The 15,178-nt window shown below is 37.5% G+C and overlaps 1 pseudogene; it reads right to left on the reverse strand.

Moving 5' to 3' along the window:
* Nucleotides 1-12,719, reverse strand: part of LOC118577902 — a 46,406-nt pseudogene extending 33,687 nt beyond the window's left edge.
* Nucleotides 12,720-15,178: the final 2,459 nt, after the last annotated feature.

Raw genomic sequence — 15,178 nt, forward strand, 5'->3', positions numbered from 1 at the left:
TGTCCAGCACACCCAAACTTACAGGACACTACGAAAGCAGTACTAAGAGTAAAGTTCATATTGCTAAATGCCTACATAAAGAAGATGGAGAAATCTCACACTAGTGACTTAACAGCACACCTGAGAGCTCGAGAAGAAAAAAAAGCAAGCTCACCCAGGAGGAGTAGATGCCAGGAAATAATAATTGAGGGCTGAAATCAATAAAATAGAAACAAAAAAAATCAATAAAACAAAGAGTTGGTTCTTTGAGAAAATCAACAAGATAGACAAACACTTATTCAAAAATAAATAAAAGACAGAGAGAGAACCTCCAAATTAACAAAATCATAAATGAAAAGGGAGACACAACAACTGACAACAAGGAAATCCAGAGAATCATCAGGTCCTACTTCAAAAACCTGTAGTCCATAAAATTGGAAAATCTAAAAGAAATGAACAATTTTCTGGATAGTTAACATATACCCAAATAAAATCAAGACCAGATAAATAATTTAAATAAACCTATAACTCCTATGGAAATAGAAGCAGTCATTAAATTCTCCCAACCCAAAAAAAGTCCAGGGCCAGATGGTATCAGTGTAGACTTCTACCAGAATTTCTACTGCTCCACGCAATAGAAATACAAGAAACATTGCCAAACTCTTTCTTTTTATTTTCATTTTCTATTAAGAAATTTTGTACTCACTCCACATGCTATCCATAGATTGCCCCTCCTCCCTCCGCCCATCCCCATCCCTCTTTCCCAAGCCGCCCCACATCCCCACATCCCCCAAATTGAGGTCTTCCATGAGGATATGGACATGGTTGTTTGGATCAAACGGGGGTGTACTCAGGCAGGGGGATTGGAATCTGTCCCTGTTCTATGGGCAGGCTTCTGGAATCCAGTGCCTGTGGTGTGACACTTTGCACAGCCTTGGTGCAATGGTAAGGAGCTTGGACTTGCCTAGGCTCAGTGTGCTGGGCTCTGCCAAACTCTTTCTATAAGGCTAGAGTTACCCTGATATGCAAACCAAACAAAGATACAACAAAAAAAGAGAATTACAGACCAATCTTATGAACATTGATGACAAATACTTAATAAAATACTGGTAAATCAAATCAAAGAACACATTAAAAAATCATTCATCATAATCAAGTAGGCTTCTTCTCAGAGATGTAGGGATGATTCAACATATGGAAATCTATCAAATCCATCACATAAACAAACCGAAAGAAAAAAGCCACATGATCATCTTATTAGATGCTGAAAAAGCCTTTGACAAAATCCAATAACCCTTCATGATAGAGGTGCTGGAGAAATCATCAATACAAGGAACATACCTAAACATAATACAAGCAATTTACAGCAAGCCAACAGCCAACATTAAATTAAACAGAGAGAAACTCAAAGTGATTCCACTAAAATCAGGAACAAGACAAGACTGTCCACTCTTTCCATATCAATTCAATACAATACTCTAAGTTCTAGCTAGAGCAATAAAACAATAAAAGGAGATCAAGGGGATATAAATTGGAAAGGAAGAAGTCCAACTTTCACTATTTGCAGATGATATGATAGTCTATATAAGTGACCCCAAATATTCTACCAGGGAACTCCTACAACTGAAAAATATCTTCAGTAATGTGGCAGGATACAAGATTAACTAAAAAAAAAACAGTACTTCTCTTATACACAAATGATAGACAAGGGGAAAATCTCTTCACTCTTGGTGGGAGTGCAAACTTGTACACCCACTTTGGAAATCAGTATAGTGACTTCAGAAAATTGCAATCAATCTATCTAAAGACCCAATGATATCACTCTTGGGCACATACTGAAGGGATGGTCAATCATACCACAAGGACACTTCCTCAACTATGTTCAAAGCAGCATCATTCATAAATAGAACCTGGAAGCAACCTATATGCCCCTCAGTCGAAGAATGGATAAAGAAAATGTGGTACATATACACAATGGAGTACTACTGAGCAGTAAAAAACAATGACATCATGAAATTTGCAAGTTAATGGATAGTACTAGAAAGTATCATCCTGAGTGAGGTAGCTCAGACTCAGAAAGACAAACACAACATGTACTCACTCTTCAGTGGATACTAGATTTAAAGCAAAAGATAATCACTACAACACACAGCAGCAGAGAAGCTAGGAAACAAGAAGAACCCTAAAAAGGATGGATGTATCACCTTGGAAAGGGAAACAGATAAGATCCCCATGAGTAAACTGGGGACAAAGGTAGGCAATAGAGGCGAGGGATGGTTGAGCTCAGGGAGGGACAGAATGGGAGAGCAATGGAAGAGATGTCTTGATAGAAGGAGATATTATGGAGTAAGGGAAAACCTGGCACTAGGGAAATTCCCAGGAATCCACAAAGATGACCCTGGATTAGACTACTAGCAATAGTGTTGAGAGTGTCTGAACTGGCCTACCCTGGTAATCAAATTGGTGAATACCCTAATTGTCATCATGATGCCTTCATCCAGTAACTGTTGGAAGCAGATGCAGAGATCTACAACCATGTACCAGGACAAGCTCTGGGAGTCCAGTCAAAGAGAGTGAAGAGGAATTACATGAGCAAGGGGGCAGGGGTCAAGATCATGGTGAGGAAATCTACAGAGATAACTGAACCAAGCTCAAAGGAACCTATGAATTTTAGACTGACTTCATGGGACTGGACTATACCCTCTGCATGTGGGAGACAGTTGTGTAGCTGGGTCTATTTGAGGGGACCCTGGCAGCATGTTCAGGATCTATCCCTGGTGCAAGAGCTGGCTTTCTGGATCCCATTGCCTATGGTCAGACATCTTGTTCACCCTTGATAAAGTTGGGAGTGACTTAGCCCTGCCTCAATGTACCAGGCTTAGCAGTCTCCCCATGGGAGAACTTTCCCTGTTGGATGAGGGAATGAGGGATGGAGGGAGAAGGTGCAGGAAGCTGGAGATGGGATGAGAGGTGGATTTGTGGTTGGTATGTAAAATGAATAAAAATATAAAACAAATAATTATGTATGCAAAAATGGGGTCCCCATCCTGGACTTGCTGTACTCCATTTTTAAGGGGAATCAAAAAAAGCCAGAATCAAAATTAATCTGTATCACTGAGCAATTTTTACACATTTGGCATTGTATCTTACAGAAGGCTATGGATGTTTATTGATAACTTGCAGTTCACCAAGCTCTTTCTTGGGTCCTATAACATCCAAGATTCTTTTATGCCGTCTTTCTTCCTTTCACAAAAGGGCATATTAAGTCTCAGACTGGTTAAGCAATCAATCCAAAGTCACCTAGCAACAGACCCAGAGTTGAACCATGGTATAAACAGTATCAGGAAGGTAGAGGGGGAAAGATATTCTCAGGTGTTAATACCTTCTCATCCAGGGGACAGCAAGGCAGAAGTCAGGCTTCAGCCTGCACCAGGGGAAAAAGGAGACCCCGGCTGCCAAGATCTGCTGAAGAAATAGATAATTTTCTGTAGATATAACCATCTTGTTAAATAAGAAACACAGAGCCAATTGCAGAGTTAAAATCGAAGAGGTCAGAGCAATAGTTAAGAGCTGTAAACCTTACCCTTCACTGCTGCTTCTTTCCTTCCCTCTGCAAGAGACCTACTTCCTGTGTCCTGTCTTTCATATAGACTTTCTGTTCTGCCTTTTCATTGGTTGTAAACCCAGCCACATGACCTCCTCATCACTGCCTGTCTGTACAGATCTCCAGGTCTTCTATGGTTGGTATTGAGATTAAAGGCGTGTGTCACCATGCTGGCTGTATCCTTGAACTCACAGAGATCCTGCCTAGCTCTGCCTCCCAAATGCTGGGATTAAAGGTGTGCAACCACCACCGCCCAGCTTCTGCTATAGCTTGCTCTGACTCCAAGGCAACTTTATTAACATACAAATAAAATCACATTTCAGTACAAATAAAATATCACCACAATTTTCTTAAATTTATCAAACATCAGAACTACTGTGAGTATAAAAGCAACATTGATGTTATTGGTTATAATGATTATTGATTGCTGGGTGAATATCATATTATATAAATTCATGGTATTATTTAAGGATAAATGTCTGTTTAGGAAGCATTATCTCAACTATTAAATGAAAAAGGAAGGGAGAAAAACCTAGAACTATTTAGTACCAGAATCAGGGTTAGCAACTAGAAAAGAGTGCATATTCCAAATTTGGAGTACAAGCTTGTACTTGCATAAGAATAGTCCATTTCCTCAATGGTCGTTATTTTTCAGCCTCCTTGGGCATTCTGCACCCAGACATGAGGCAGGATTGAAATACTTGGGAATTTTGCCTGTCTCCCCTTCAGGCTGGTTGAATACGCTGATATTTTTTAATCCTACTTCCTCTACTATGGACCTTTGAACTTCCTTTTTATTTTCATAAATAATGGTCCTTAGGAAGCATTTTGTTCCCTAAACTTCTCATAAGGGACTTCTTCAGAATATCAACATATGCATCATAGATTTGTATGTACATTGACAAGGATATTGGTATGGGGACAAGTAATTGAGATTTTTTGTGAAGATTTTGTAGTAAGTTACACAACTTTAGGCATTTTTACAGCTTTTCTTACCTGGATTTGAGCCTGAAAAGTTGGGCCAAATAACCTTTTAGGGTTCACCTGGTATTAAAATTTTATGTTATTTTTCTTCCTGTATTTATGCTCTCGTCACTTCCTGTAGGAAGCTTCCAGCTTTCATTTTGCCTTCCCAGAGCTTCCTGGTCCACAGCAGAAAGCTAGTATTTCACCAGACTGTCATTTAGCTTTGTAGCTCTGTTTTATCTACATGATGTTTGGGAATCAATGATTCTCTATTTCACATTAAAGTTACTTTTAGCTTCTTCTGCATGGCCCGAAGTCTGGGTATTAATAAATGGTACTCAATAAATAAATCCATGAGTTAATAGATGTTTTGGCATTTCTCCGACAGGGGATTATAAAATGAATGGCACCATAATTCTCATTTCAATCATCATTTTCTTCAAGTAAGTAGAATCTCATATAATGAATATCAACTTGTTTTCAAATTAATTGCTTCAAGACATAAACATGAAGAAGGAACTGGCCTGGGAAATGAAGACATGCACAATATTTTAATTAACTGTCATAGTAGGTGCTGAAGTATGAAAAACGTCATTCCTTTCATCCAAGAATATCTCTTTTAAAATGAATTTTTTTTACTAATTTATTTTTTCTTATAAAGAAGTAAGGATTAAAGAAACTAAAGATAAAAAGTGTTGAGAGATAGTTGGAATTAAGCAAGACAGTCAGAGTTAGGAAAATCTTTGAAAAGAGAAAAATGAAATTTATTACACAGCTACTACATTCCAGAACTATTCCAAGCCTTTTGAATTTATTATATTTAATATTTTTATTTTACAGTAAGTAAGGTGATATTTATGCCATTTAATGCTCTGTTCTGAGTCCTACAAAAATGGTTATAGGTTTAAAAATAAAAGTTCAGACATTTTGGCTCCCATGAAAGAATGTCTCACCACCTAAACAGAGAATAAAAACTTCTTCATATCCAGTATATCAAGTCATCAGTGGTGGCCAGGATAGATTTTCCTAAGGGTAAAAGAAGGAGAGACAAACAAATATAGAGACATAGGAAGTACAAATAGCACATAAATCATATATTGTTTAGTAAGTAGGAAGTTGTGGGCTAAACAGGAAAACGGGTACCAAGGTAAAGCATATTTCCTGTCCATAAAGAACTTCTAGTATATAATGAAGAAGGCATATATACATTGAAAAGTAAGTTAGTGTAGGTGGGAAGATGATTCAGTCAGTAAAGTGCTTTCTCTACAAGCATGGGGACCTGAACTTGAATCTCCTACACTCACATAGAAGTTAAACATCCATCTTATGTCTATAACTCCAAAGTTAGAGGAAGTTCAGAGACAGGAGGATTCCTAGAACTCACTTGTCAGCCAATTTATCTATTTAATGCTCCAAGTTTAGTGAGAAACCCTACCCTAAAAAATAAGGTAGAGAAATGATTGAGGAGGACAGTGCACAACTACCTGCTCTCCACACGTGTGCCTCCACAAAGCACACATGGCAAATTAACTACCCAAGGCAATGCACAAGGAATGTATACTCTCGACAGTAAGATCTGAGCTAAGAGCCTGTTAATTAGGAGTCAGAAAGACCACAGAGAAGTTTTCTTCTTATTCCTAATTAATCTGATAATAGATGTAGATGATATTCTGTTTCCCCATCTGTCTTAGTCAGGATTAAGCAGAGCATGAGCAAAGGAACTTGGGAAGGAAAGAGTTAATTTGACTTATACCACCTTATCCCAGTTCATCATCAAAGGAAGTCTAAATAAGAACTTAAACAGGTATTAGCTCTTCTTTGAAAACCTGGTAGAATTCTGTGCTGAAACCATCTGGTCCTGGACTCTGGAAACTGACCTTAATTTTTGTAAATGTGTATTTTTGAATATGAATTTTTGAGTCATCTGGGACTTGCCTGTTACTGTATGCATGCATTCCATAAGCATTTCTAAAGAGGAGAAGTATAAGATGCTATGAAGGAATCCTAGAAATAATTATCTCAAAACTGCTATTCATTTTGAACAAAGGCTCTTCCAGGAGAAAGCCTTTTTCATTAGACTCAAAAGAAAAATGCAAGGTTGTTTTAAAGCTGGAAACTGTTCCAAGGGAGTGGGGCATGAAAAAGCCAATCCTATCTGTGAAGATTTTGCATGCGGGTGTATAATATAGATACACAGGCTCGATTTCTTCTGCAGAGAAGGAATGCAACACTGTGACGTTTCTGAAATTCTAAACCAAACAGGGGACGAAGGGAATCATTAGTCTGAGCACATAGACCAAGGTATGCTTTATGAATGCAAAAGCTGAAAGGCTTGCTTTTAAGGATGTGTGTAGGTCTCTCTCCTGGCCACCCTGCATCCAGCAGTTCTTAAAAGGGTCTCCCTTGGAAAATAAAATGAGTGATTTTTCCTCCAATGCACTCACAAAGCAGGAACAGATGTGACACGAGTAACCTCCACTTTATGCATACCTCAGAGAAAAATGACACAGACTGAAGCAGGGATCTGGCTCCAGGCCAGAGAGAAGGACAATTGGAGTTTAGGCCTCTAATGGCATGGCTCACATCACCTTACTCTTTGTGCTTGAGTCAGCCAGCAGTGCAGGTAGGATAAACTACGTCTATTTATTGCAACCACAAATACAATATTTGCAAAAAGCTGGCATTTTCCTTAGCTGTATGTTAGCACTGCCACATCAGAATACAAATGGTGTCTTATTCAACCATCTCTCTTTGTTCATTATTTTTGACAAGTTCACATATCTGAAGAAGAATCGTACACACAATATGGTCACATTCAAACCCCGGTTACCCTCCTTTATCTCTTCTTTGCCCTTGTTGAGTCTCACTTTCCCAAATGTGCCCCTCCTACTTCCATGGCCTTGTGCTGTGTGTATGTGCCATCTCATACAGGGAGTTTTCTTTACTGCGTGTTCATGTTTATGATGTCTATGCCATATCTAGGAGACAAAGTTTCACAGCTTTCCTTTCTATCCTCCATCCTGGCCCCTCTCCCATGATGTTTCTTTGGGCCTTGGATAGTTTGAAATGCATACTTCATTTAGGGTTGAGGATTTAACAGTCATTTATTCTTAGTACTTTGACTAGCTGGGAGTTGTGGTTGGAATTTTCCTGCCTGGCCCAGTCAGGACAAATCTCTCTTACCCGCCAGTCCCATAGTCACTCAGACCCAACCAAGTAAGCTCACAGAAACTTATATTGTTTACAAACTGTATGGCTGTGGCAGGCTTCTTGTTATCTACTTTTTCTATCTTAAATTAACCCATTTCTGCTTGTGGCTTACCAGTGTCTTTACATGTTGCTTCTCATGGCGGCGGCTGGCGGTGTCTCTCTCCAGCCTTCTACTTCCCAGAATTCTCTACTCTCTTGTCCCGCCTATACTTCCTGCCTGGCCACTGGCCAATCAGAACTTTATTTACACAGAGCGATATCCACAGCAGGGAGTCTCTGAATTACCTGTCACCAGCTGTACAAAGAAGCTTCTCTGACCCAGCTAAGATGTCATAACCCATGGGAAAAATAATTAATCAATACACTTATGCCTGGGTTCTACAGTCTGACAGTCAAGTTAGAACTCTGTCTGTGCTACTTTAAAACACACACACAATTTTCTTTAAATAATATTAATCTCTCATACCCATTCCTCTGTTTCCTTTCATGTTATAAAGCATCACCAAATTTATTTTCCAAAACTTATTAGCTATTATACAAGTCATAATAATGCCTGATGTATTAATAAGTATTTTAAAATGGCAAATAAAATGTGATTACTGAGAATCACTTGCTTTCATGGTTTATATTATTTGAGTTTATTTCTCATCATCATTAAATGAGAACAAGTCCTCTGAGTGCATAATGTATATCGAGTTCACCTTAATATAGTTACTGCTTCAATTTGTTTTTACTGGCACACTGGAAAATATTAAGCAACTGCTTCTTCAAACTAGGAACTTTACATTTACAGTGTTTGCCAATTTCTGTGGTGTAAATATTCCCATGACTGTCACTATCAAGCTATCAACATGATGTCAACTGACTCACAAAATTCTTCAAAATGTAGCCATGGTCTCTTGTAAAGCAATACAAATTTGATTCAGCATAGCACTAAAGGCTTCCACAAAGGAAAGAACTGAAGAATAAACACATAAAAACTAATGATTCCCATCAGAGTCTCAAGTCTCTATGTTAGCATGGAAACAACATGATGTTGTTTACTGGGGTCTAGCAACTCTTATCTATCATTGCCTGAAAGGACTATTCACTGAACATTCTATAGCACAAAGTCAATCTCTTTTTTCCCAAGAAGAGAATTTTCATCCTCAGATCTTAAGAATTGTCACATGTAAGTTTCCTGTGAAAATTCATAATGCACAAAAGTGAGTTAAAAACAATTAGCAGTCTTATAAAAAAATTATTCCATTATGTATGTATGTATGTATGCATGTATGTTTGTATGTATGTATATTTCAACATCCAAAAAGTATGAGTATAAAACTTCTTCTGTCTTAATAACTAGTAACATCATAAGAAATTAATACCACTGAAGAAAACACTGAGAGATATACTAGAGGTACTTCTTCTGTTTACATGGAAAAAGTAAATGACTCGAGCAATTTTGAGAAACTAAAAGTTTTAAAAACTTGAAATCATATATACCCTGAATATCTATCAAAAGAAAAAAGTATAATAAAAATAATAGAGATTATCTGCTAATATTTACTATTGTACAATTGTGTAAGGTAGGTAAAGTTGTGTCTATTGTACAGGTAATAAAATAGAAACTGGTGAAATTGAATTTGCTTAATGTCACATTGTACATACAAGTCGAAATTCTGACATTTCCATCTTCAACAGTAGTGTCCATTCTTCATATTTTTGTTGTGAATTGCCTTTCCAAAATCATGTCTGGTAGTTTCAGTTTAGTGTTCTAATTTGCAATTTTATTGTTTTCTTAATTTACCTTCCTTTCATCCACAACTATGTCAACGTTTCTACTTTCTCTCTGCCACCTCACTTGAAGAACATGAGACCATTTCCTTCATCCAAGAATATAAAAACCTAGCAGCAATTTTTTCAAATGTTCATAACTTAGTTTGATATTTAGCTTGTATATACCCATGTTCCATATTTCCTCTATTAATATAAAAACAAAAAGAAAATCACAAGAAAAAACTCCTTCAAAAACAGTGATTATTTAAACCGCAGTCTTTGCCTTCATATTTCACTCTTTATCTGTAACATTTAGTGTTCACTCTCTCTACTACATGTTTACAGTTTTAGTAGTTACCTTAGTCCACTTTAACTAGAATGATTGTTTTATTCTTCTTCCATTTCTCTTCTTTTTCATTCATGCATCATTCCTCCTTTTCAACCATGCCTCTGGAAAATCTCATCTCCATCAACTTGTTTGTATCCTCTTTTCCAAGTACTCTTCAAACCTTTTCAGTTAGATTTCTACCTCCACCCCAATGAAGATCTCTCAAGATCATCAATAATCTTGTATTCAAGTAACTGTTGGTTTCTTTGTGAAATATTCTATTCATTTTGCTGCACAAAATTTATTTGGTTTGCTTTTCTTCTATTTATCTAAGGATTCTTTCTGAATCTCCATGGAGGCTTCACTTCTGTTGTCTTCTCAGTATTAGATGACAGAGATGCACCTCAGACACATCTCAATGGTCACCTTCATGTGAGTTCTTATCACTGCCATGGGTTCAATTACAGCCTTTATATCACCCCAAACTTATAAGTTGTCTAGAAGAATTCGTAGTTTCAAAGTCTCATCCTAATTCTCACATAGAATTTCAACTTTAATGATTGACACATATCTCAGATTTCCAACTATTAGTAATTTACTCTCAATGCATTCTGCCATGCTGTGTATATTCTTACTTGAATTAATGTCATTAAGGCTTCCAAATCAATTATATGAATGAAATAATTCTAAGCATTTGTCTTTGTCAAGCTCATTATTAATCAATCCATAAGTCTTTTTGATTCATCTACTTAATGATTCTAAAAATCCATCTGTTTGTCGCTAGTATATCATAATCCACTCTAAGCCACTACATTCCTTATAGCACACTGATAGCAGCCTCTTATAGAAACTTCCAGGCCCCCATCCATGTCTCTAAATGACTCGTGCAGATAGCTGTCTCCTAAATTAAAGTCTTCAACATACTCCATGGTTTCTCTTTGCTCTCCAACTCTACTTAACATACTACAGTTATTCCAAATGTATTGTTTTTAGAAAGATTATTTTCCCTTAGGATTCTCTCTATACAATATTTCTGATAAGTACACACACACAAAAAAATCCAGCTATTTTAATTAATTCTCAATTATCTGCTATATCAAACTAATGTTATCTTTTCAGGAAAGCCTCCTTTAGTTCCTACAGGTTCCCTTCTAAGGGTCCTCAGATATCCCAAACTTCAACTGGCTTAATATCTATGGATATTATATATGGTTTATGAACCGTTTCTATACCACCATGAACTCTGTACTTGAGTTACTTGTTTTTTGCAAAAGTTCATGAAAGCTCCTGCATAGAACACTTTCTTATGGGAAAAACAGTAAAGTAACAAGTTTCTTAAATTCCAATTGCATTCTTGAAAAGGTACCTTTACATCAGCCTACTATTTAGTGCTATTTTAAAAATAGTGTTTATGATGGTTTGAAAGAAAATGGCCCCCAAAGGGAATGGTAATATTAGAAGATGGGGCTTTGTTGGAGTGGGCATGGCTTTGTTGGAGAAAGTGTGTCATTGTGGGAGCAAACTTCGACGTTTCCTATGTTCAGAATACTGCCCAGTGCCTCAGTTGACTTCTTGTTGCTTCTGAGTCAAGATATAAGTCAGCTCTAGCACCATGTCTGCCTACACACCACCATGTTCCCCACCATGATGATAATGAAACTGTAAGCAAGCCTCAACTAAAAGTTTTCCTTTGTAAGAGCTGTCGTGGTCATGGTGTCTCTTCACAGCAAAAAAAGCCCTGACTAAGATGATATTTAGCCATGTACCTGGCATTATTCAAATTTATAATACAGCTATATAAAACAGAAAAAAATCTGCTTAAAATGGTTATCTTTTTCTCTTAACATTTTATTGATTTGTGTGTGTGCGTGTGTGGATTTCAAATCATGCATTTTGATCCTACTTATCTCCCCATCCTTTCACATCTACCCTCTGCCCTTGCATCCTCCTCAAGAAAAACAAAAACAAAAACAAAATTTAAAAGAAAAAAAGAGAAAAATTTTGCCATGGAAGCCTTAGTGTGGCACAGTGAGTCACACAGTGTACCCTTTAGTCCATACATCTTTACTTGCAAGTGTTCATTTCAATGAGTCATTGGTCTGGTTTGAGGTCTTGGGTTTCTGCTACACTATCAATATTGGGCTCTCTCTGGAATTCCTCTTGGCTATCCTGTTATTGTCCTTTGTGACAGATATGCTGCAACTTTGGGTCTGCAGGACCAGCTCCTTCACATGTTCCATTAGATCATAGATGGGGTGGATATTGGGATGGGTCAACTCTTATCCCTGGTTCTGGGCCTAGATTGATGCTGGGTTGGACACCCCACTACCTCTCCTTCATCCCAACCACCAGGGTAAAGTCTCCAGCACTACCAGAGGTTTATTCACCCCATGAAGTAAGCAGCAAGAGGTTGGGCCATTTCTCTTGCTTTCATGCCCTCTGGGTGGCTCAACCACACCTACACCACCAGGGCCAGCTCAACTGTATTGTCCAGGCAAGGTGAAGGGGCCACTCTCCTGGGTGTTGCAGCTAGTAAGAGGCAGGGCCAGCTCTCTCATATTTGTGACCTCAGAGACCACAGGTAGCTAGTGGTGGAGAAGTGGACATTTTTCCTGCTTCCTTGCCACTATGCAGCAGACAAAGGGGGTGGGGCAATCTCTCCCATTCTCATGCCTTCTGGGCTGGCTCACCTGTGCCCCCACCATCAGGATCAGGTTTACTGTGCTGCCCAGGTGAGGCGAAATGCCTGCTTTCCTGAGTGCCACAACTAGAGAGGGGGAGGGTCAGCTCTTCCACTGTCATGACCCAGTGGCCACCTCTCCAGCCTGCAGCAGGTGGCAAGGGGCAAAGGGTAGGCATCTCTCTCCTGCCCATGTTGCTGTATGACAGATGAGTAGTGGGGCCAACTTTACCACATTTGTGCCCTCTAGGCTGGTTCATCCACACCTACACCAACAGGGTCAGCTCTACTGTCATGCCCAGGCAAATTACCAGGCTTACTTTCTGGAGTGTTGCAGTCAGTGAGGTGCCAATCCATCAGGCCATCTATTCCATTCTCATGACCTCAGGCCAGCTCTCCCACCTGTAAAATGCCCATCTTAAAGTGTGTTTTTCTGAGATTTCTTTTTTGGTACCCACAATAAAAATGATAATAAAGAAATTAAAATGTATGAATTCACAAAGGTGAAGAAAACCAGAAACAAGATGAACTGGAAAAAGAAAACAATTGGCAAACTCTTGGAAAGCAGATGAGTTGGGAAAAATGGAGTCAACAGGCTGGGTGAATCCTGAAAGCTAATTGCCTTCCAAAAGTGATTCTAATTTTATAGCCAATCCGATTTGCATGATAGAATCCTGGAAGGCCAAAATGAAAAAACAAACAAACAAACAAACAAACAAACACAAAACAAAAAAAACCAAAAAACAAAAACAAGACACACAAACAAACAAACAAACAGAGGCCCTCGGTAGCTTGGAAAATTGTTCAGACAGCTAGTCAATCATAGCATGTGTTCAGACCTCAGCTGTTCACGTACACTATGGAGCTAGCTAACTTATACTTTCTGATTAATATATAATAGGTAGAATTTTCTGTGCTAAACATAGTGATACTATTTTTATTATTCATGTGAAATTTGTAGGCTAAAGAAATAATCATTGAATATGAATTAATTAGTTCATTGTAAACTCAAAGGGAGGTAAATGAATAAAATGAGAAGAAATAATTATGTCATATTTCAGGTCTCTGTTCTGAAAATGTTTACATAGTCTAATTACCAAAAAAAACAAATGTTAACTTAATTTTAGAAATATGACAGAACTTTGTTGAAAAGCTAAGAAAAGGAAAATGTTTGTGCTTTGATATTCGAATAAGGAGGGGCATGAAGCACACTACCAGACAACTATCATTCACCAGACATAACTACAATGCAATTTAAAAAATCTCAACTAAGACCAAAATGTATATATTTGTGTATACATATATAATTGTATGATATAATATTTACATTTTTATAGATTTATGTTGTATAAATTATCTTATTTGGGAAGATGCAAAACAAATATTTTCAAAATATTAAAATAGGTGCTTTGTGGAAGTCAGAATAAATGAGATTGGGGAAAAGGGTGTTTACTTTTCTTAGCTGCTCTAATATCATGGAACTCTAATAAAACAGCTTCAGTTATTTCTTTAATGAGCTATAAAGCAATGAAAGGAGATATGTCAGAATCATGATTACACTGTTAATGTGGGTGCTTAACCCCCAAATGCTCTTTGTACTTTTATGCTTTATAACATGAAGCTTAAACATATTATTTAGTATGCATCAATTCCATATAATAGTTGTTTAGTCTTTAAAAGTTTGATAAAAAAAATATCATAGGAAAAACATGAGAATAAGATAACTCATCAATATAATTTGAATTTTGAGATGGGTCAGATGTGGTAGTGAATACCTGTAGTCCTGATGACCCAGAAGTCTTCAAGTTTATGACTAGCTTGGGAAACATTGGAAGAACTCACTGTGGATGATAACAAAAAATATGGAAGGAAAATTGGGGACAGAAAAATGGATTTTGTCAAGCATCTAACAGTTGTTGGTTGTACTCACCAGTAATCCCCATCTTTGATTTGAAAATAAAAAGTCAGTCAATGGAGAATACTTGGATAAATGCACACAGATGGATTGATGCTGGTTGTGTTTGCTGAAAGGTGTCATTGTGAGACAGGAGATGAGTTGAATCAGCAAATGGAGGAAGGGTGGTCTCCACTACATCTGAGGGCTTCATGTGCACATCTTGTAGTTAACTGATAAGAACAGTTGGAATTAGATATACACATCAACCTCTTCTTTTAATACATCTGAAAAGAGGTGGGGCTTATGCTTACCTAGTTACTGGTCTACAAATTCCATGTCACAGTCTACTCTATTTGCTTGTCACACTGTGGGAAATAAATAAATAAATCACAAATGAATGGATGACTCAACTACTAGTTACTAGTATACTTTTGCTATTGATTAGACTGATGAAAATCCAGTAAGTTATAGCAAAGCCCTTTAAAAAGATTTACTTATTTGTTCCCTTGTAAAGAAGAAAAGACACAAAATTTAAGGTCAGAAGATTTCAGTGTAAATCCTGGCATTGGCCCTTATTGACTTTATATTTTGAGCATGCCTCTAATGGCTCTTTGGGCCCCTATTGACTTTATATTTTGAGCATCCCTCTGTGGCTCTTTGAGCCTAAATTCTTTCACTCATTAAATGTTTATAATATGACTTTCCTCATAAAATTGTCATGAGAAGGAATGACCCAAAAAAGAGATATTTTATAGA

Source organism: Onychomys torridus, chromosome 2 (assembly GCF_903995425.1).
Source record: "Onychomys torridus chromosome 2, mOncTor1.1, whole genome shotgun sequence".
In the NCBI taxonomy this organism is placed as follows: Eukaryota; Metazoa; Chordata; class Mammalia; order Rodentia; family Cricetidae; genus Onychomys; species Onychomys torridus.